This window comes from Megalopta genalis, chromosome 14 (assembly GCF_051020955.1).
Source record: "Megalopta genalis isolate 19385.01 chromosome 14, iyMegGena1_principal, whole genome shotgun sequence".
In the NCBI taxonomy this organism is placed as follows: domain Eukaryota; kingdom Metazoa; phylum Arthropoda; class Insecta; order Hymenoptera; family Halictidae; genus Megalopta; species Megalopta genalis.
Window position 1 is genome coordinate 4,412,686 of NC_135026.1, and position 24,493 is coordinate 4,437,178.

Below are 24,493 nucleotides of genomic sequence, written 5' to 3' on the forward strand. Positions count from 1 at the left end.
GAATAACCTCATTTTAATGTGCATTTTTCTACCTTTATTTGAAGCTAAATTACATTAAAATAGTCCCATAGAAACGTAATTTAAATTGAACTTGAAGTTTCCTTTCAATATCGAGGCATTCATCTCCGACTTAGGAGCCGCGTCTTCTCAATTTTTCGAAACAATCTCTCCATTATTTTCCAACTTAAGCTACCCTATCTTAAAGTAGATACTTTCCCATTTAATTACATCCAAGCATGATTAAAAATCACCGACAGGAACACACCTTAAAAGCGACTTGAATAACCCCTACGAAGTCGAGTCACCACTCATCGCGTCAAGCGTCAGGGATTTTCAATTTTTCGCAACGACTTCGCAATTCTTTCCCAATCTAAATCACCTCATTTCAAAGCGTATATTTTCAACTTCAATTCATGCCAAGTCCCGTTAAAAAACTCCTACAGGAACACAACTAAAATTCAACTCGAAGTTACCCGTTAAAATCGGCGCATTTCTCTTCGAGTCAAGTATCGCCTTCTTTCAATTTTCCAAAATGACGCGATTCGTTTTTATTTTTTTTCTCCCCCGAAGCTGCCTCATCTCGAAGAGGACACTTCTGGCATTAATTTAGGCGGCCTGGTCGATATTTTTCGAGTGGCCGTGGATGCGTCGCGGGACGAGATTAATTCGTCGGCGAGAAAAATTGCTGCTTCGAAAAACCGACTTCCTTCGTTCGTTCCTTCTCGCCCGGCAGCTTAATAATCGCGCGAAATTTAATATCTCGCCCCGGCGAGGTCTCTATCTGATAAAGATCAAAAGCATGACAAGTTCCGAGCCGGCCCCGGGATTTTCATTACACTAAAGCGCGGCTCTTTGTTATTAACACATTATCGCTCGAGCACTTGCCGCCGCCGCCGGGAGAGGATTATCTTGATAATGCGTTTTCTGTATAGCGCCCGGCTGAGTAACATAACACGCCCGCCAGATCGGCGAACTTGAACCAGTCTCGAGCGGGTCCGGCGACGGTAATTATCGCCGCGCCAATAATATCGCCGGCCGTACGAATCGCGTCGATTCGCCGGTCGGCGTCGCTTCGGCGACGAAGGGAACTCGGTCCGGGTCGTTCGTAACACCTGCGCCGCTCGACGATAACATTCGCGACCACTTTTCAAACGCAGTCACTCTTCCCGAATTCGGTCCAATGACTCCCACGTTTTTCGAGACGTCAATAAAAATAAATTATTATGAATGAATAATTATAGAATGTTATAAAAATAATACTATTGTAAAATTTATAAACAAAAATAAGAGGCTGAAGGAGGTTCATAATAATAATAATATACAATCGTGATAATAATAAATATAATAATAACCATAATTATAGTCAACATCGCAATAACAATCATAATCACTGTAATAATCATAATAATCATTATAATAATAATCAATAATAATCATAGTAATAATCATAAAAATAATCAACATAATAATAATCATAATAATCAACATCATAATAACCTTGATAAAATAACAATTATAATAATAATCATACTAATAAGCAACATAATGATCATAAGCATAATAGTAATAATCATAATCATAGAAATTATCATAATAATAACCTTGACATAGTAACAATCATAATCATATTAATAATAAACATAGTAACCATAATAATAATAATCAACATCAGAATAATTATCATACTAATAATCAACATAATAACAATCATCATACTAATCATCAACATAATAATAATCATAAGCATCATAATAATAATTATCATAATCATATTAATAATAATCGTAATAATCATCGTAATAATAACCTTGACATAATAACAATCATAATCATATTAATAATAATCATAATAACCACCATAATAATAATCAACATAATAATAATCATCATTCTAATTATCAATATAATAACAATCATCATACTAATCATCAACATAATAATAATCATAATAATAATAATCATAAGCATCTTAATAATAATTATCATAACCATATTAATAATAACATCATAAGCATCATAATAATAATTATCATAATCATATTAATAATAATCGTAATAATCATCGTAATAATAACCTTGACATAATAAAAATCATAATCATATTAATAATAATCATAATAACCATCATAATAATAATCAACATAATAATAATCATCATACTAAAAATTAACATAATAATAATCATCATATAATAATGTGATAATTATTAATAATAATAATATTAATCATCATATAATAATGTGATATTTATTAATAATAATTATTATCATAATAATTATCACAATCATATTAACAATAATCGTAATCATCATCATATTAACAACCTGGACATAATAACAATCACAATAATAATCAACCTACTAATAACTATAATAATTATCAACACAATAATAATAAATATTCCAATTGGTAATTGGTCCATGATCGATTGAATTATCTCAGCTGCTGCAACGAGACAAGATTAATCAGAAAGGTCCGGCACGAGCGGATTGGCTGTCGGGGTGACAAACGTCCGGCCCATCGGGTAGTCGCCGCGGATCGAGCTCTCCGACATCGTCGAACATAACGGCCCGCGGAGCTGGCGAACTAAACGCGTAAAAACTTGTTAATCTGCTCCGGCGCTTGTTGTTTTACTCGATTACGCCGGCCGAGCCGCCGCGTAGAGCTGTCCCTGCTGCAACGAGCACTCGCCGCCCCGCTCGTTCTCGCGAGGTCGCTTTCGCAACACGGCGTCGATCTTGCCGCGCGCACCTTGGAACTTTCTATTAGCTTAATTGGTTTTAAAGGCGAAACTTCCGCGGCGCTTTAGCGCGCCGAACTACCGGTATCAAGCGACCGAACCCGATCGAAGGCGACCCGGGCCGAGCACGCACGATATTGTTTCGCTGAACAGGTATTAACGGTGGAAGCGGTCGAAATGCGACGCTATTCTCGCGGCTCTCGGGAACGAGCGACGTGTTTCAGGTCGAAACGAACTGACGGGCACTGTTCGCTGATGATTCAGCTTTATTTCGAGCTAAGTTAGACTTGAAAAGACCAACGGGAACTTTAATTAAATTGATATTGAAGTTGAATCATTTTATTTTGTGAGACGTAGGGGTTCTTCGATTTTTAACAGTAATGTGGCCCTTCCTTTTTCAATCTAAGTTACTGTGTCTTAAAGTAAATACTTGAAGCTTTAATTTGAGATATGTTCCACTTGAAACGATTCACGGGAACGTTACGCCAAATTGACTTAAAGTCTCTGAATAAAATTGAGTCGTTTTGCTTCGCGTGCAAGGTTGAGTTTCTTCGATTTTTAAAAGTAATGCGACGATGATTTTTTTCAATGTATGATACTGTATCTTAAAGTAGATACTATCAGCTTTAATTTGAGCTAAGTTGTACTTAAAATGATCCACGAAAATCCAACTTCAAATTGACTCAAAGTCTTACTACAAAATTGAATCACTTTGCTTCGTACAGTTGGTTGGGTTTCTTCGATTTTTAGAACTGGCGCGACAATTATTTTTTTCAATCTAAGTTACTCTATCTTATAGTAGACACTTTCAGCTTTAATTTGCGCTAAGTTGCAATTAAAACGATCCACGAGAACGCAACTTCAAATTGACTCAAAGTTTAACTACAAAATTGAGTCATTTTGGTTTGTGCGGATGGTCGGGATTCTTCGATTTTTAGAACTAACGCGACGATTCTTTTTTTCAATCTAAGTTACTCCATCTTAAAGTAGGTACTTCCAGCTTTGATTTGAGTTAAGTTGCACTTAAACCGATTTACGGGAACATAATTTCAAATTGACTCAAAGTCTTATCACATAATTGAGTCATTTTGGTTCGTGCGGATGGTTGGGTTTCATTGATTTTTAGAACTAACGCAACGATTCTTTTTTTCAATCTAAGTTACTCCATCTTAAAGTAGACACTTTCAGCTTTAATCTGAGCTAAGTATCACCTAAAAAATCCAACGGCAACATAACTTATAAGCAACATGCATTACCCCTACGAAATCGTGTCATTTTCCATCGCATAAAGTGTCATGATTTCACGATTTTTCGATATCATTTCTTAATCATTTTGTAACCCGAAGCACCCCATTTCAAAGTTCACATTTTCACCTTCCTTTTGAGCCTCGACACGATCAAAAGGTCCCACAGCAACGCCACTAAAATTCGTCACGAAGTCGCCGTCGAGTCGTCGCTTGGCGGTCAATAAAATACCGAGAAATAAAACTGTATTTTCCCGATGCTCCGTGGCCAAGATGATCCTTTAAAGGAAATGTGGTTCGCGTCGGGGACAGAAAATTCGTTCGTCCGAGTATCAATTACCGGAAGGACATCGGGCGGTCGGGACGGGGAGGTCGGCCGGCACGGCGGGCAGGTGAAATTGTCGGGGCCGGACTTGGCATGGGACGCGGCCAAATCTAATTTATACAAGGCTGTGTCGGAGCCGTTGGGCTCTCTCAATCTTTGGGCACGGTTTGCCGGATTACAAATTGTTTCGGTCGGCGATGCAGACAGCCGGTGGCCCCGGCCAGACACCGGCAGCGTTAAGGTTTACGCTTGGCCCAGAAACGCAGCAAGCAGCCGGAAGGAAGACGGCCGGTGAGTAGCAAAATGGCGTCAGATGGATGCCCCCATTAATTAGCAGCTACCTTAGAGCTCCTGCTCGCGGCCCTATCATTCATTCGGGTCACTCTTGTTTCCTGCGACTTATCTTGCCTGCGACCGTCAAATCGGCGTCTCGTTCCGCCGGAATTTATACCGGCTCGCCGAAGAGGAAGAAGCTGTAAAACAACCGGCCGCGTTCGCGGGCGAAACGGGGACGCGCCCGTTGACGTCGCACGGACGGCTACGGGTCACGTGAACTCCATGGAATTAATCCAAGAATACTTTTAATACAATTTTTTGTTTCAATACAATTCTCAAATTCAAGGTAGGAATGTCCCCTTTAAAATCGGCTAACTTGATTTCCAAAAATTATTTTTTATGCGTTATTTTTACATTATTATTTATTTATTTATTTATTTATCCATTCATTTATTTATTTATTTACCTATTTATTTTATTATTTGTTTATCTATTTATTTATCTATTAATCTATTTACTTATTAATTTTATTATTTATATATTTATCTATCTATTTATTTATGTTATTATTTATTTATTTTACTATTTATTTATTTAGTTAGTTACTTAGTTAATTAGTTAGTTACTTAGTCAGTCAGATATTTTATTTATTTATCTTATTATTATTATTATTACTTTTTAGATTTCAGCGATTGCATCAAAGCTGACACATTCATCGAACCTGCTCGCATTATCGCCGATTCAAAATAGCGCGTGACTGTCAAATCGAGCATGCCTTTATTAAAAACATCCCCGAAACATGTACCCAGATGATTGAATCGAGCTGGCAACGATCGGACGCAAAACATCGCGACGACATGGGGATCGTGACTGAATAAAACAGCATCTGGTCTCGAGGACCGAACTCGCTTAATCACGGATTACAGGAATTAACTTCTCAGAACGGCGAAACGTAATTTCATATTCCGGGGCGAGGCGTGGCGGGGTTAGAGTGTCGGACACATTTAGAAGCAAGAAAACCGAAATAAACGAAACGGTGACGCGAAAGTTCGAAACGGAATCGTCCCGGAACGGGTCGACTGAAATTGTGCCCGACTTTGAACCGGAGCAACTAATAGAATCCGACCTGTAAGTCACTCGGCTGGCATTAAATATCCATGTTATTTTGGAGCGACATAAAAGAGAAAGAGGAAATTCATGCCGTTGAAACATGTCGCAAGGAAAAACGCCGGTACGCGTGAAAGCGAAGAATAATATATTTAAAAAAATTTCTAATAAAAAGAAGAATATCGCTGAAATTGATAGAGGGGATTCCTCGCGTGATTTGAAGAAACTTTCTCTTTTGCGGAAAAGTCGTCGGATGCTCTGTTAACGAGTTATTAACGAAAAACCGACGCCCCGCCCTCGCGGCAGTAGGCTCGACACGGCATTGGCCGCGAGAGCGTGGCGCCAGCCGCGCCCGCGCTCCGATTGGTCGGCGTTTTTCTCGAATAACTCCTAAACGAAACGTTTGCCGACATTTTCGCAAAGAAAAAGATCGCTGCAAATCACCCGAGGAATCTGTTCCTTCCAAGAACAACGCGAATTCGCTGACACCGTCGATTTTTCTGGAACGAATTAAAGACGCGAAGCTCGATTGCTTTGCACACGGAACGTTCTGTATTATTGATTGACTGTAACAGGTACCCGATAAGACAGTTTACGGTCATAATACTTCGATGGAACACCGACGCAGCGATTTCTTAGGACAGGCGTGGGCCCGCGGCGCGGAGGACGCGTGCATCTGTGTCTTTGATCACCGGCAGATCGCTTTGTAACCCCCGAGGCCGTACGAAATTGCTCTCGCCGGTTTAATGAGATTATTTTATAATAAATTTCCATAACACTCGGCCGAAACGGCCCGTTAGCCACATGTTAGACGGCATTATTACGGGAACCTTCGGGGCAGCGCCCGTAACTACCCTATGTTTATTTAATAAACCGTTGTGTCTCTCGTTAAGAATCAAATATCGTTACCCTTTGTACCAAAGGGTATTAATGCGACGGCCCGCGCGGACGCATTTTCTTCTCCGACCTTTGCATAAATGTCTTCCCGTGAGTTCATCGGGCAAATTGGAAAATTTAATGAGACCGAGCCGCCGCCGCCGCCACCCCCAACTATGCGCCGTTCCGGCGCGACAGCGACGACGACGTCTACGACTATCCGTGCCTCTCCTGCGAGATTAATTGTACGTAATATCCTTTATGTTGCCGGAGCCACGGGTATCCGTCTGAGTTCAACCGCGGAGCTTGTGGGTTACACGGGAACGTCAATAGCAAATACTCACGGGTCACGATTTTCGGTGACGCGTCGCGAGCGTCGCGGAGAGCAGACGCAGAAATACAGGGTGCACCAGAATTCCAGATACACTAGAGAGAAGAGCGCTTCAGGAGATCTCGAACCATTTTCTTCTTTGCGAAAATGTTCTACGAGGCTTTCTTAATGAGCTATCAACGAAATAACGCGAGCCAATCAGAGAGCGAGTACGGCGGACGAGTTGCAGTGTGGCGGACGCGAGGGTGGAGCAGTTGCGAGGGTGGGGCGGGCGCGCGGGCGTGGCGATCGCATGGGTGTGGCGGTAGTGAGAGTGGGGCAGACGCGAGGGCGTAGCGGTCACGAGATGACAAGACGATCGCGCGCGCGTGGCGATCGCGTAGGCGTGGCAGGCGCGTGGGAGTGGCAATCGCGAGGACGGGGAGGTCGTGAGTGCGGGGCAGTCGTGAAGGCGTGGCAGTCGCAAGGCGTGACGCCGTACTCATGCATCGACTGCGCGGCACCGTTCCTCTTCTTCTCTATTTTTTAAACACGCTATAGACAACTTACTAAGTTTATTGCCGCTTAAATTTGTTTCGTTTACATTATGACCACGTTCTAAAAAAGTACGTCGCAGGGTTATTTTTGCCCGGAATTTTGCACACCTCTCGTATCTGTTTCATCGAGTCAGTCGTAATTTTAATGTCACACTGTTCGTGACCGAATTATCAAGTTGTACAATTTTTAACGTCGTTTTAAAGTTTCTTCCATGTATATAAAAAAGCAAAATAAACTCATCGTTTCAATTGACTACATCATCGGTGTAGCAACATGCTGCAGCCATGGAATCTCGCTCTCATTGTTCTGTCTGTGATCGTCCTGTCGTCGGTTCACACTATGGCCGCTGTAAGCATGAGAATATTATTATAATACTGTATTGTGAACCAGAAATATCGTGAACGTTCTTTCTGTAGATCATTGGAGCCCCACTAAGGAAATTAAATAGAACCAAAGTAGAAGCTCAAACTGACCGTTAATAATATATTTGGAGTTCGAAGCAACCTGCGAATCGACCGTGTCACTGTTGTAATCAAAATTAGATTTGCAGTTATAAGACCCAATGGGAAATAAAGTACTTTTCGAAACCTGAAATTAATTGTTCCAATTTTCCTATACTAGATGTCCCAAAACTCCTGCCATAACTGGAAAGCGGAGATTCTTCGGACGATTTCGAGTAACTTTTTCCTTTACGAAAATGTTCTACGAGGCTCCATTAACGAGCTATCGACGAAATAACGCGGACCAATCAGAGAGCGAGTGCGGCGGACGAGTTGCGGTGTGGCGGACGCAAGGGTGGAGCGGTTGCGAGGGTGGGGCGGTCGCATGGGTGTGGCGGTAGTGGGAGTGGAGCAGACGCGAGGGCGTAGCGGTCACAAGAGCGCGAGGGCAAGACGATCGCGCTGGCGTGACGATCGCGCGGGCGTGGCAGACGCGTGGGAGTAGCAGTCGCGAGGCGTGGCGCTGACCGTACTCATGCATCGACTGCGCGGCACCGTTTCTCTTCTTCTCTATTTTTTAAACACGCTATAGACAACTTACTAAGTTTATTGCCGCTTAAATTTGTTACGTTTACATTATGACCACGTTCTAAAAAAATACGTCGCAGGGTTATTTTTGCCCGGAATTTCGCACACCTCTCGTATCTGTTTCATCGAGTCAGTCGTAATTTTAATGTCACACTGTTCGTGACCGAATTATCAAGTTGTACAATTTTTAACGTCGTTTTAAAGTTTCTTCCATGTATATAAAAAAGCAAAATAAACACATCGTTTCAATTGACAACATCATCGGTGTAGCAACATGCTGCAACCATTGAATCTCGCTCTCTTTGTTCTGTCTGCGATCGTTCTGTCGTCGGTTCACACTATGGCCATCGTAAGCATGAGAATATTATTATAATATTGTATTGTGAGCCAGAAATATCGTGAACGCTCTTTCTGCAGATCATTGGAGTCCCACGAAGGAAATTTAATACAACCAAAATAGAAATTGACATTGAGTATTAATAATATATTTGGAGTTCGGAGCAACCTGCGAATCGACCGTATCACTGTTATAATCAAAATTAGATTTGCAGTTATATGACCCAATGGGAAATAAAGTAATTTTCGAAACCTGAAATTAATTTTTCCAATTTTCCTATACAAGATGTCCCAAAACTCCTGTCATAACTGGAAAGCGGAGATTCCTCGGACGATTTCGAGTAACTTTTTCCTTTGCGAAAATGTTCTACGAGGCTCCGTTAACGAGCTATCGACGAAATAACGCGGACCAATTGGACAGCGGGCACGGCTTGCGACACGCACACGCAACCAATGCGGTGTCGCTGCTCACCGCTAGGGCGGGGCATCCGCGTTTATCGTCAATAACTCGAGAACGGAGCCTCGTAGAAAATTTTCGCAAAGGAAAAAATCGTTCGAAATCGAAATTTTCGGAGTCGCCGTTATAACGTCTTGATTTGAAATACCGTATGCAGGAGGTCTCAGAAATCCCGTTACACCGGAAACCCATCTAACAGATTCCTGAGGCGATTTGAAGTAACGTTTTCCTTTGCGAAAATCTTCTACGAGGCTTCGTTGACGAGTTATTAACGGAAAACTGACGCCCCGCCCCCGCGATTGCACGCTCGACGCGGCATTGGCCGCGGGGCGGGGCGCTAGCCGCGCTCGCTACTCGATTGGCCCGCGTTTTTCGTTGATAACTCGTTAACGAAACCTCGAAGGATATTTCGGCAGAAGAAAGAGTTGCTTAAAATTGCGTCAGGAATCCTCTCGAAGAGTTTACCATATTTTTGGGCGATCATCATAATTTTTAATCATCTGCGGATCATCTGTCATCTATGCTGTGGATTTCACGCGTTTGCGATAAAAGCGAGGTAGTACTTCCAATAGAACACGTTTAATTTCCACAAGCTATCGATCCATAAAGTGCCACTGCGTTATATCGCGTTTGTTACACGAAAAATGCATAATACATTTTAGCATTTATTGTTTTACGACGTGTTCACGTAATCTTTATCGGTTACATATCCGGTCAAGCTTTGCATATAAAAGGAAAGAGCAACGACGGTGGCCATTGTATAGCACAAACTTTGGACTACAGAGTGCACAATCATGAGTCGAAAACTACAACTCCTGTTCCTCTTCGTTTCGTTCGTCTTATTCGCCGGATTTTTCGTAACACCGGCAGTCGGAGTAAGTGGAAATATTTTTAAAATGTTCTAACGAACTATAATTGTAGTAAATATTAATTAGAATGAATTATAATTATAATTAATTATAATTACAATGGGTTATAATTATAATGAATAATAATTACAACGAATTATAATTACAATGAGTTATAATTGCAACGAATTATAATTACAACGCATTATAATTACAACGAATTATAATCACAATGAGTTATAATTACAATGAATAATAATTACAACAAATTATAATTACAATGAGTTATAATTGCAACGAATTGTAATTACAACGCATTATAATTACAACGAATTATAATTACAATGAGTTATAATTACAACGAATAATAATTACAATGAATAATGATTACAAAGAATTATAATTACAATGAAATACAATTATAATTCATTATAATTACAATGAAATATAATTATAATTCATTATAATTACAATGAAATGTAATTATAATTACAATGAAATATAATTATAATTACAATGAAATGTAATTATAATTACAATAAAATACAATTATAATCATAATTATAATAAATTATAACTACAATAAATATTATTAAACATTCGACCGCGATATTCCATTTCTTTATATCGTTATTTTCAAGGTGCCACCGGCGTGCCGCAGTTTACCGCGACGTCATCTCTGCTACAGCGACAAGTACAGAATAATGTGCAGGGTAAGTCGATGACCCACCGTCGCAATTAATTAGTTGTAACCCTATTTCAGAGCGATTCACTATTCCCACGTATTTTTCTGATTAGCTCACCGATTGTAGCGCCGACGAACGAAGAGGAAAGTAATACAAAATCACGGCCATGTCATCGGCAAAATAATGTCAGACACATGGCATAATTGCTGCGAAAAAATAAATATTTTTCATTGGGAATAAAATGTATTTGTTCTTCACGAACGTAAGGAAAATAACAAAAATCCTAATTCATTTATTATTATTATTATTATTATTATTATTATTATTATTATTATTATTATTATTATTATTATTATTATTATTATTATTATTAATATTAATAATTATTAATTAATATTAATTCGTCCACCATTGCTACAAACGTACAAGATTTATTTAAAGCCGCAGAGAAATGGCGTGGTGCCGTCTAAGGGCAATTTTGTCCTAATTTTGACCTTTCGACCAGGCCCTTAACAGGCCCTTCGTGGACGACCGGGCCCCGGGCCGCGCGACGTCCGCTTCGAAATTCCGAACGTAATTTCCCGAGGATTTTACGATTTGTTTCGAAATTTTATTCGCCTCGGATAAACGCGAGCGGTTTCGAAACGGTGATATAAACGGCGATCCAAGAATAAAGACACTCGCGGAACGGTCCGCCGAATGTTTCGGCAAGTCGATAAACTGCGGCCAACCGGGAGCCATACCGCGGAACGTTACCGTCTAATCGAACGTGTAAAACTAATCGTTCGAGTTACGCAGCGCCTCGAACTGTTTCGCGCCGTGCCACGTGAATTATAATTATAGTACGTAACCGGCTGCCTTTGACGTCCTCGTCCGATTCAATTCGGGACGAAGTTGGACCGGCGGGAAAATATTTTTCGTAATGATGGTTTAATGAGGCGAGCGCGCGCGCGCTGCTCGAAATTTCGAAAAATTCCGACGGAGAGGACGACGCGGAATATTACATTCTCTGTCTCTTCGTCTCTGTCGCTCTCTATCTCTCTTTCTCTTTCTCTCTTTTTTCTCTCCTAATTTTCTCTCTCCCTCGCTCTCTCTCTCGCTCTCTATAGCTCTCTATCGCTTTCTCTCTCTTCCTCTCGCTCTCTATCGCTCTCTATCGCTTTCTCTCTCTCTCGCTCTCTCTCTCTCTCGAAATCTTTCTCTTTTTTCTCTCTCCTAATTTTCTCTCTCTCGCTCTCTCTCGCTTTCCCTCTCTCTCGCTTTTTCTCTCTCTCCCACTCTCTCTCGCTCTCTCTCGCTGTCTCTCTTTTTTCTCTCTTTCTCTCTCTCTTTTACTCTCTCCCGCTCTCTCTCTCGCTGTCTCTCTCTCTCGATCTCTTTCTGTCTCTCTTGCTCTCTCTTGCTCTCTCTCTCTCTCTTTCGATGTCTCCCTCTTTTTTCACTCCTAATTTTCTCTCTCTCTCTCTCTCGCTCTCTCGCTTTCTCTCTCTCTCGCACTCTCTCTCGCTCTTTCTCGCTTTCTCCCTCACTCTCCCTTCCTCTCTCTCTTTCTCTTCCACTCTCTCTCTTTCTCGCTCTCTTTGTTCTGTCTGCGATCGTTCTGTCGTCGGTTCACACTATGGCCATCGTAAGCATGAGAATATTATTATAATATTGTATTGTGAGCCAGAAATATCGTGAACGCTCTTTCTGCAGATCATTGGAGTCCCACGAAGGAAATTTAATACAACCAAAATAGAAATTGACATTGAGTATTAATAATATATTTGGAGTTCGGAGCAACCTGCGAATCGACCGTATCACTGTTATAATCAAAATTAGATTTGCAGTTATATGACCCAATGGGAAATAAAGTAATTTTCGAAACCTGAAATTAATTTTTCCAATTTTCCTATACAAGATGTCCCAAAACTCCTGTCATAACTGGAAAGCGGAGATTCCTCGGACGATTTCGAGTAACTTTTTCCTTTGCGAAAATGTTCTACGAGGCTCCGTTAACGAGCTATCGACGAAATAACGCGGACCAATTGGACAGCGGGCACGGCTTGCGACACGCACACGCAACCAATGCGGCGTCGCTGCTCACCGCTAGGGCGGGGCATCCGCGTTTATCGTCAATAACTCGAGAACGGAGCCTCGTAGAAAATTTTCGCAAAGGAAAAAATCGTTCGAAATCGTCCGAGGAATTGTAATCGACGGTTCGCAAAAATTTTGGGACGCGTGTCTTCCGGGACACCCGTTGGAAACGCAATTGGCAACGATAGACGGCTGGCGGCGTGTCACGAACCGAACCGTACCGTCGGACGATAATTCTCGGCCGCCAGCGAATCGGTAATTAAAAGCAAATCACGGGCGCCGAGTCGGCCGTTTACGTAGAATGAATATTTCATTCGGTTCCTAACGGCGAGCACGATTTCGGCGCGCGAAACGGCGCGTGCCGCCGCTGGAAAGTTCGCACGCGACCGTTTAATTACCCCACGCTCGATGACATTTTATACCGTTCGGCGTTAACCCGCGCACGTACCGCCCTCCCCCCTCTCTTTTTTCTCCGCCGCCACTGTTTTGTATCCGGTCACGTATCGAATTATAGTTTTATTCTTCCACGGGTCACCGTGCAGCGACGCGGCGCTACACGACGCATCACGTTCGATAATCTCCCGCTCGCCGTGCGTGCTCGAACGACGTATGCTTTCCTTCGCAATCCTCGGGCAACGACTCCCGAATCCCGCGGGAAATAGACGGTGATTTTTATTTAACACTGACCGTGAGCGCTAAACGCGAACGATGTCCCATTACTTTACAAGCACCGCGGCGGAGAAACGTGTTCCGCAAGCTTCCCATGCTAGTCCGATGAGATTTCCGGTAGTTTAATTCGATATATTATTCTATTATAGTATTCGGTCGAATGTGATAATAATATGAAGGAATGTAAGGGGAATATATTGGAGAAAAACAGCGGTAAGATACAATATAATGTAATATAGTAATAATATAGTACAGTATAGTAGGATCCGATAATAATATAATAGGATCTAATGGAATATAAAAATTGTATAATACAGTACAATGTATAGTGGAATATAATAATATTATTATAATAATATAATATACCAATATAATAGAATGTAATGCAGTGTAACAAAAATACAATACAATATATTGGAATGTAATAATAGTATATAAACTAATAATAATATAATAGAGCATGATGAAATTTAATAATAATATAATACACTATATAATAATATAAAATAATTAAATCTGATAATAATGTAATAGAGTATGATGAAATATAATTATAATAATATAATATAGTAGTATAGTAATAATAATCATTGAATATAATGGAGTATAATATACTACAATATGACTTAATCTGATAGTTATATAATAGAGTATGATGGAATATATTAATAACATAATAATAGTATAATAATAATATAATATAATATAATGGAGTATAACAACATTACAATATATTGTAATGTAATGACAATATAATATACTACAATATACTTGAATATAATAATAATATCATTGAGTATGATGGAATATAATACTAGTATAATAGTAGTATAATACTAACATAATAGAATATAATGGAGTATAACTACAATACATTTGAATGTAATAATATTATAATAATAGCATAATAGAATATAATGGATTGTAACAACAGTACAATACAATATATTGGATTGCAATAATAATATAATGCACTACAATATATTGTAATTAAATCTGATAATAATATAATAGAGTATGATGAAATATAATTATAATAATATAATAATAATATAGTAATATTAATAATTGAATATAATGGAGTATAACAACAATTCAATATATTATAATGTAATAGTAGTATAATATATTACAATATGATTGAATCTGATAATAATATAATAGAGTATGATGGAATACACAATAATAATAATACAATAATAATATAATAAATTAATATAACAGAATATAATCGTTATTTCCTAAAATTCAAACGAATGCATCGTTTCGACGTAACGAGCAATTTCCAGAAATCCAAAATTCCGTATTCGAGCCGGTCGCGGCGTTTTCCGACCGTGCGGCGATCATTCTTCGCCGGATGATCCCGGCGGACTATTAATTCGTACCAGATTCACTTTGATCTATTACGGCGTGCCGTCACAATGGCCCGCGCCGTGCCGGTAGGCCATCCGAAGATATCGGGATTCCTGCGGTCGGTCGCCCCGATAAAATTAATACCGCCATCAAACGTAACGTAATTAAAATGTAAATTGAAGCGTGAATCATGATCCCGGGGTCCCGGCCCCTCCCGGTCACTCTCGGCCCGGGCTATCGTCGCGCGTTAACCGGCTGCCGGGGCCGCGTTTGAATTGGATCGCGGCGACCGATGGCCCCGGTTGGAAAAGTATCGCGAAACGCTGGGCGGGGTTCAACGAGCCGTGAATTAATGGCGGTATCGAAGTCACGGGCTACGCTCCTGGATCGCTGCTGCCGACAATCGTTTCTGCTTTTATCAAATTTTGTACGGCTGCGAACGTTCCCGCTTCGAAATCACCGGCGCGCAGTGCACGCTGGCCGATCGTAAGTTTGTTCGAAAAGGACCCGGCCGCTGTTGGAAACGCACCAAACCGATTTCCAGAATGGTACGAGCGCCGCGCGATCTGCGAGGCCGCCAGGAGTCCGTGCCCGTGGACCCCGTTTTCCTGACGGAGAATTATCATTATCATTATAGTCCGTCGTACTGTGTTATATTATTATCAGATTCAATTGTATTGAGGCGTATTATATTATTATTACATTCAAACATTATATTGTATTGTAGTTATGCTCCGTTCTATTCTATTCTATTAGTATTATACTACTATTATACTATTACTATATTCCATCTCTCTCTCTCTCTCTCTCATACTCTATTATATTATTATCAAAATTCAAGTACATTGTAGTATATTATATTATTATTATATTATAATACATTGTATTGTTGTTATACTTCATTATGTCGAATTATTATTGTTACTATACTATTATTATATTATTACAATTATATTTCACCATACTCTATTATATTATTATCAGATTCAATTATTATATATTGTAGTGCATTATATTATTATTGCATTCTAATATATTGTATTGTATTGTTGTTATGCTCCATTATATCCTATTATACTATTATTATATTCCGTCATATGGTATTATATTATTATCAGATTAAATTATATTGAGACGTATTATATTATTATTACATTCAAATATATTGTATTGTAGTTATAGTCCATTATATGTATTCTATTATATGTATTAGTATTATACTACTATTATACTATTACTATATTCCATCTCTCTCTCTCTCTCTCTCTCTTTCATACTCTATTATATTATTATCAAAATTCAAATACATTGTAGTATATTATATTATTATTATATTATAATATTTTGTATTGTTGTTATACTTCATTGTGTTGAATTATTATTGTTACTGTACTATTATTATATTATTACAATTATATTTCACCATACTCTATTATATTATTATCAGATTTAATTATTATATATTGTAGTGCATTATATTATTATTGCATTCTAATATATTGTATTGTATTGTTGTTATGCTCCATTATATCCTATTATACTATTATTATATTATTATTATTATTATATTCCGTCATACGGTATTATATTATTATCAGATTAAATTATATTGAGACGTATTATATTACTATTACCTTCAAATATATCGTATTGTAATTATACTCCATTATATTCTATTATATTAGTATTATACTACTAGTATACTATTGTTATATACCATCATACTCTATTGTATTATTACTATACTATTATTATATTATTATAATTATATTTTATATGTATCATACTCTATTATATTAATATCACATTTAATTATTATATATTGTAGTGCATTATATTATTATTGCATTCCAATATATTGTATTTTATTGTTGTTATACTCCATTCTATTCTATTATATTATTATTATAATATTATTGTTATTATATTCCGTCATACTTTATTATATTATTATCAGATTCAATTATATTGGGGTGTATTATATTAATTTTACATTCAAGTATATTGTATTGTAGTTATACTCTCTTATATCCTATTATATTAGTATTATACTACTATTATACTATTAATATATTCCCTCATACTGCATTCAAGTATATTGTAGTATATTATGTTATTATTATATTATATAATATATTGTGTGTATTGTTGTTACACTTCATTATATTCAATTATATTATTATTACATTCCATCATACTCTATTATATTATTATCAGATTCAATTATATTATAGTGTATTATATTACTATTGCATTCCAATATATTGTATTCTATTATTATTATACTCCATTATATTCTGTTCCATTATTATTAGATTCCAGTATACTGGACTATATTATTACTATATTACAACACATTGTATTCTATCGTTATTTTCCTTCAATATACATTCCCTTACATTCCATCATACTATTATTACACTCGAGCGAATTATATAATAGAATAATATATTGAATTATACACTAACATATAATATATAGTATATTACATAATATATATTATTATTCCATTTATATGGCAAATGCAGACCGAACAAATTCAATTATATTATCAACAATTTTACCGGTTGCATGTTCCGATGAATCCACGGCCCCAGAACGCGGCATTTCGTATAATCGTGCTCGTACAGTACGCGCTGAACATTTCGTTACAATAAAGAAACATCTTTAATTGTAAAACGCTTTCGCGGCCGACGCATTAGCATTTCGCGCGCCGGATAAGCCCGTGTAAAAACTGTTGCCGGGAGAATGGAACGTAATAATACCGAACAACGGCAACGTCATGAGGCGCAAAGAGGCGTCATGTACAAGTCCGTTCGGCTCGCGTTGTGCATCCTGCCGGTGATTGGACTCTGCTGCGTTCGCTCTGACGTAAGAGAACGTTTTTCCCTTCCGGGTTTTCCATTCGGGTTCGGGCTCGCGATTACATTTAAAAAATCTGCGTCCGCGTTCCGATAAAAGATGAAAACGAATCGAATTTCGTAATTGTTGCGAAACACGTTGCCAGCGGACGGACGTGATTTTTCCGATTCGAATGAGTCCGAACACTGCGATATTTGACCGATGGCACGACGAACCTGTGCCGGAGTCATTTTTGTCTCATAACGACAACACGTTCGTTTCGATAGAAATTGTCAAAGAAATATACTTTTTCGACTTCTGCAATCGACGATCGTTCTAATTGCGAACGAGTGTCGCTTATGACGTGTATCGAAACGACAAATAATGATAACAATGATAAACAATAATAATAACAGCGAATACGGGTTCGGCGTTTTTTTCATTGTTTCGCCGTGAGCGTTAAATAAAATCCGTCGTTCGTTTCTTCGTTTCTTTTTTTTCTTCCTTTTAATATCCGGCCGCGGCGATAAAACACAGCGCAGGGACACGGTTTGAATAGCAACGAAAAGGCTCGCGCGCGCGGTTCTCCTTTATTTTTCACTCCTGTCCATCGTAAAACCCCATTCCTACAGCCGGAATTGTCACGGACAATACGTATTACACTTGCGAATTTTCGCGCATCCATCTACGGATGACGCGGGCCGTCGATAAATATTTTCGTTTCGCGGAGAGAAGACGCGGAGAGCCGAGCTCGCGCGACGCAAACGGTCTACCAATTCAATAGGACGACTCTCTCGTGGATACAATAGTTCTCGAACTTTTGCCGGGTTTTTCTCCTGTTTCAGCATTCTTTTTTTCGCGTCGGATTATTTCGTTCCATTTTTTCCTATCGGTCCGACTCGCCTGTTCGAACGAAGACGCGATTTTTCCCCGTTGAAATGCGTGCAAGAATTTTGAAAAAATTGTGACGCGTCGCTGCCGTCGTGGTGCGTTTTTGAGAATTTTTACCGATTTTTAAGTTAACAATCCTGGTCGTGAAAAATGAGTAACTAAACAATATATACAGAGTACTTATCGCGCGTAACCAGAGAGTCCTAGCCATAGGGTGCAATTCTCCCCATTGAAACGCGTGCAAGAATTTGGAAAAAATTGTGACGCGTCACTGCCGTTATGATGCACTTTTGAGAATTTTTGTCGATTTTTAAGTTAACAATCCTGGTCGTAAGAAATGAGTAACTGAACAATATACAGAGTTATTATGGAAATAAAAATCGCACATCTACCATATTGTTAATATTCGGGACAATAATAATTGAGGCAAACAAAAGGCACGTTTTCAACGCGAAGAAGCGACTTGTGCTGAAATTATTCTGTATATTTTTCTGTCCGCACAGATAGCACGCGATTCGCTGTGACTGCATTTATAGCGGAAGTTATATCTCGTAGTGTTTCCACAATCTATATTGTTCGCTGCAATCTCGCCTACGACAATATAAAACGGTACGTGTTACCATAGTGGACACTCGTTGACAAGTAGCACAGAATACAGCAGGCATCATGATTCATAAGCTGAACGTTCTCCTTCTACTCGTTTCTCTAATTCTCTTGTCGGTAGATCCGATAATAGCGGAGGTAAATCTGACGGAATTTTTGTTTTCCGAACATTGTGTTGTTCTCTAAAGAATCACGAACTTATTCTCTTTTCAGCCGCCACCGGCGTGTCGTTCTTTGCCACGAAGTAATCTCTGTCGAAGCCAGAAGTATATAATAATGTGCAGAGTACGTTGCCGTTCAATTAATTAAAATAATTGACACTATTGCCTGCATTAACAAAATTGCTTGTATATTTCTGTTTAGCTCAATTGTACGAGAGAAGAAATGGGGTTGTAAGCGTCATCGCAACGTTTATTCCAATTCTATCGTATCGTCAACGAAAGTGTAATAATCGCATTGAAAATAAAGGAATAAATAAATCCGTAAATCTGTCGTAAAACCCACGAATTTTTAACCCGTCGATTTATCCTTCAATAAAATGTGTCAACGTATTATCGCAGTTGCAAAATGTTCGCTCCATCGATCGACCATAATCGCAACCGTAAAACGGTGCATCATAAATTTTCGGAGTCGTCGTTTTAACGTCTTGATTTGAAATACCGTGTACAGGAGGTCTCAGAACTCCCGTTACACCGGAAACCCATCTAACAGATTCCTGAGGCGATTTGAAGTAACGTTTTCCTTTGCGAAAATCTTCTACGAGGCTTCGTTGACGAGTTATTAACGGAAAACTGACGCCCCGCCCCCGCGATTGCACGCTCGACGCGGCATTGGCCGCGGGGCGGGGCGCGAGCCGCGCTCGCTACTCGATTGGCCCGCGTCTTTCGTTGATAACTCGTTAACAAAACCTCGAAGGATATTTCGGCAAAGGAAAAAGTTGCTTAAAATTGCGTCAGGAATCCTCTCGAAGGGTTTACCATATTTTTGCGCGATCTTCATTATTTTTAATAATCTGCGGATCATCTGTCATCTATGCTGTGGATTTTACGCGTTTGCGATAAAAGCGAAGTAGTACTTCCAATAGAACACGTTTAATTTCCACAAGCTGTCGATCCATAAAATTGGTTGTTTATCGTGCTACTGCGTTATATCGCGTTTGTTATACGAAAAATGCATAATACATTTTAGCATTTATTGTTTTAAGACGTGTTCACGTAATCTTTATCGGTTACATATCCGGTCAAGCTTTGCATGTAAAAGGAAAGAGCAACGACGGTGGCCATTGTATAGCACAAACTTTGGACTACAGAGTGCACGATCATGAGTCGAAAACTACAGTTCCTGTTCCTCTTCGTTTCGTTCGTCTTATTCGCCGGATTTTTCGTAACACCGGCAGTCGGAGTAAGTGGAAATATTTTTAAAATGTTCTAACGAACTATAATTGTAGTAAATATTAATTAGAATGAATTATAATTATAATTAATTATAATTACAATGAGTTATAATTATAATGAATAATAATTACAACGAATTATAATTACAATGAGTTATAATTGCAACGAATTATAATTACAACGAATTATAATTACAACGAATTATAATCACAATGAGTTATAATTACAATGAATAATAATTACAACGAATTATAATTACAATGAGTTATAATTGCAACGAATTGTAATTACAACGCATTATAATTACAACGAATTATAATTACAATGAGTTATAATTACAACGAATAATAATTACAACGAATTATAATTACAATGGATAATGATTACAAAGAATTATAATTACAATGAAATACAATTATAATTCATTATAATTACAATGAAATATAATTATAATTTATTATAATTACAATGAAATATAATTATAATTCATTATAATTACAATGAAATATAATTATAATTCATTATAATTACAATGAAATATAATTATAATTACAATGAAATATAATTATAATTACAATGAAATGTAATTATAATTACAATGAAATGTAATTATAATTACAATGAAATATAATTATAATTACAATAAAATACAATTATAATCATAATTATAATAAATTATAACTACAATAAATATTATTAAACATTCGACTGCGCGATATTCCATTTCTTTCTGTCATTATTTTCAAGGTGCCACCGGTGTGCCGCAGTTTACCGCTGCGTTATCTCTGCAACAGCGACAAGTACAGAATAATGTGCATGGTAAGTCGATGATACACCATTGCAATTAATTAGTTATAACTCCATTTCAGAGCGATTCACTATACCCGCGTATTTTTCTGATTAGCTCACCGATTGCCCCGCCGACATACGAATAGGAAAGTGATACAAAATCACGGCCATATCATCAGCAAAATAATGTCAAACACATGGCACAATTGCTGCGAAAAAATAAATATTGTTCATTGGGAATAAAATATATTTGTTCTTCAAGAACGTAAGGAAAATAACAAAAATCCTAATTCATTTATTATTATTATTATTAATATTAATATTATTATTATTATTAATATTAATATTATTTAATAATTAATATTAATAATTATTAATTAATATTAATTCGTCCACCATTGCTACAAACGTACAAGATTTATTTAAAGCCGCAGAGAAATGGCGTGGTGCCGTCTAAGGGCAATTTTGTCCTAATTTTGACCTTTCGACCAGGCCCTTAACAGGCCCTTCGTGGACGACCGGGCCCCGGGCCGCTCGACGTCCGCTTCGAAATTCCGAACGTAATTTCCCGAGGATTTTACGATTTGTTTCGAAATTTTATTCGCCTCGGAAAAACGCGAGCGGTTTCGAAACGGTGATATAAACGGCGATCCAAGAATAAAGACACTCGCGGAACGGTCCGCCGAATGTTTCGGCAAGTCGATAAACTGCGACCAACCGGAAGCCATACCGCGGAACGTTACCGTCTAATCGAACGTGTAAAACTAATCGTTCGAGTTACGCGGCGCCTCGAACTGTTTCGCGCCGTGCCATGTGAATTATAATTATAGTACGTAACCGGCTGCCTTTGACGTCCCCGTCCGATTCAATTCGGGACGAAGTTGGACCGGCGGGAAAATATTTTTCATAATGATGGTTTAATGAGGCGAGCGCGCGCGCGCTGCCCGAAATTTCGAAAAATTCCGACGGAGAGGACGACGCGGAATATTACATTCTCTGCCTCTTCGTCTCTGTCGCTCTCTATCTCCCTTTCTCTTTCTCTCTTTTTTCTCTCCTAATTTTCTCTCTCTCTCGCTCTCTATAGCCCTCTCTCTCTTTCGATGTCTCTCTCTTTTTTCACTCCTAATTTTCTCTCTCTCTCTCTCTCTCTCGCTCTCTCGCTTTCTCTCTCTCTCTCTCGCTCTCTCGCTCTCTCGCTTTCTCTCTCTCTCGCACTCTCTCTCGCTCTCTCTCGCTTTCTCTCTCTCTCGCTCTCCCTCGATGTCTCTCTCTTTTTTCTCTCTTTCTCTCTCTCTTTTACTCTCTCCCGCTCTCTCTTTCTGTCTCTCTTGCTTTCTCTCTCGCTTTCTCTCTCTCTCTCTTTCTTTCTCCCTCTCACTCTTCCAGCTCCTCTCTCTCGCTTTCTCCCTCACTCTCCCTTCCTCTCTCTCTTTCTCTTCCACTCTCTCTCTTTCTCTGTCTCTCTCACGAGGTATCAGCAACTATACAAGCAAACCGCGAACCTCGAAAAATCTCAACTAATTATTGCCTCGAATAATCGTATATCCCCCCTTCCCTAATTGTCCATTTTTGCTTCCAATCTAATTCTAATTCGTTAATTCGAAAGAATTTACTGTATTCTCATATATCCGTCGATTTGAACTCCGACCCCGCGTCATCCAGAGAAACATTACCGTACCACTTGATCCAGATCGCCGGAAGACAAGGCCCGAGACGTTTTTTAGCCGCGCCTGGTCTCAGCCGGGACGGGTTTTATAATTACATAAAGTTTTATCAATTTCGAAGACGAAACTCCTGGCGAACGTTACCTAGAAGTTGCCGGGCGGCCGTGCAACTTGTTACAGCTCGTCCCCTGTTCCCTTTGACAAATTACCACTTAAGTATCTAAGCTGTTTTCTGTCTCGTAAAACAAGAAAGAACACTTCGAGTTTCGATGAGCCTGCAACGTTGCCCCGTCATGCCGTTGCCGCGCGTCCCCGCTCCTCCCTTCCTCCACGCCACGCCTCACCCACGACGGCAAAAACACGTCGACGTTGTACACGCTTCGTGCACCGTGAAATAAATTCCGCCCGCTTTCCGTTCGTTCAATCGTTTCCGCGCGTACGCCGCGAGCTTCTGCAATTATTTGTTCTAAAATTATTTCTACTAAATATTAATGTTATATTGTGTTCGTACACGCGGAACGTTTCTATTTCTTTGCACGAAATAAAGGAAACTGTCGCGACTCGACGATCAGTCCGCGTTTCACAAGGATTTCCAAAATTCGACGGAGAACGAGAATGTTTCTTTTCCTACGGCAGAATTTTTTCTCGCATTGAAATTGGATGAAAAAGTCTGTGGATCTTGACAAAATGAATATTCCAAGTAGAACATCCTTGGGTCGAGGGAGAAATGCAAAAAGAAAGTGGAAAAAATCGTCAAAAATGGTCGGAAAACGGTGTCAGTACGTTTAGAAATCGATCCTCTTTAGTTGCGAAAGAATTGCTCGCGATCGACCGGCCGTATCCGCGCGCACGAGAACACGTGTCCGCGAAGTCGGCAGTCGGTCGATCGAGTGGTCATCCGCTGTCGCTGTCGCCTCGCGGGTTTACGCGAAGCGAGACAGACGCGCACCGCCTGCGGCGACCTGCGAGGCACGCCGACCGCGGCGACCTGCGACGCGCGCCGCCCGCGACGATCTGCGACGCGCGCCGTCCGCAGCGATCCGAGACGGTCGCGCAGCCCGCGACGATCTGCGGCGCGGCCCGCCGCTCGGTTATCGCGCCGTTAAACGGGGCAGGACGCGATCGCGATTCGCCGCGGTTTACGCGACGCGCCTCCTCGCGCAATTTTCCGTAATTAATTGCAATCGTAAATGAACAATGTTTCCGGACACACACACGCATACCGGCACATGCACATCGGCGCTAAATCCGTCGAGACTTCGCGCCGATTCGCGGACAAACTTTACGGCAACACTTCGCAGTAAATATGTCCGGTTTAACCGAGCGGCACGTTTAATTAATAAGGTAATTAATACGGGGAACACGCTTTGTCCGGGAAATTGAGTGTCCGGCGGCCGGGCAGCTGGAAAATGAATCCCGAAT

General features: G+C 39.4%; 5 long non-coding RNA genes across 5 annotated transcripts; all 5 read left to right on the top strand.

Annotated features, from left to right (window-relative positions):
- Positions 1-7,516: 7,516 nt before the first annotated feature.
- Positions 7,517-8,030, top strand: LOC117225743 (uncharacterized). The gene is made up of 2 exons (XR_004491592.2): positions 7,517-7,784; positions 7,853-8,030. It is a non-coding gene; the product is annotated as an uncharacterized LOC117225743 (long non-coding RNA).
- Positions 8,031-8,063: 33 nt separating this feature from the next.
- Positions 8,064-9,059, top strand: LOC117225794 (uncharacterized). Its single transcript, XR_004491609.2, has 2 exons — positions 8,064-8,813; positions 8,882-9,059. It is a non-coding gene; the product is annotated as an uncharacterized LOC117225794 (long non-coding RNA).
- Positions 9,060-9,988: 929 nt separating this feature from the next.
- Positions 9,989-11,082, top strand: LOC117225752 (uncharacterized). Its single transcript, XR_004491599.2, has 3 exons — positions 9,989-10,132; positions 10,747-10,818; positions 10,904-11,082. It is a non-coding gene; the product is annotated as an uncharacterized LOC117225752 (long non-coding RNA).
- Positions 11,083-19,216: 8,134 nt separating this feature from the next.
- On the top strand, positions 19,217-19,711 carry LOC117225788 (uncharacterized). Its single transcript, XR_004491607.2, has 3 exons — positions 19,217-19,362; positions 19,438-19,509; positions 19,588-19,711. It is a non-coding gene; the product is annotated as an uncharacterized LOC117225788 (long non-coding RNA).
- Positions 19,712-20,497: 786 nt separating this feature from the next.
- LOC143260516 (uncharacterized) lies at positions 20,498-21,671 on the top strand. Its single transcript, XR_013034773.1, has 3 exons — positions 20,498-20,625; positions 21,366-21,437; positions 21,523-21,671. It is a non-coding gene; the product is annotated as an uncharacterized LOC143260516 (long non-coding RNA).
- Positions 21,672-24,493: the final 2,822 nt, after the last annotated feature.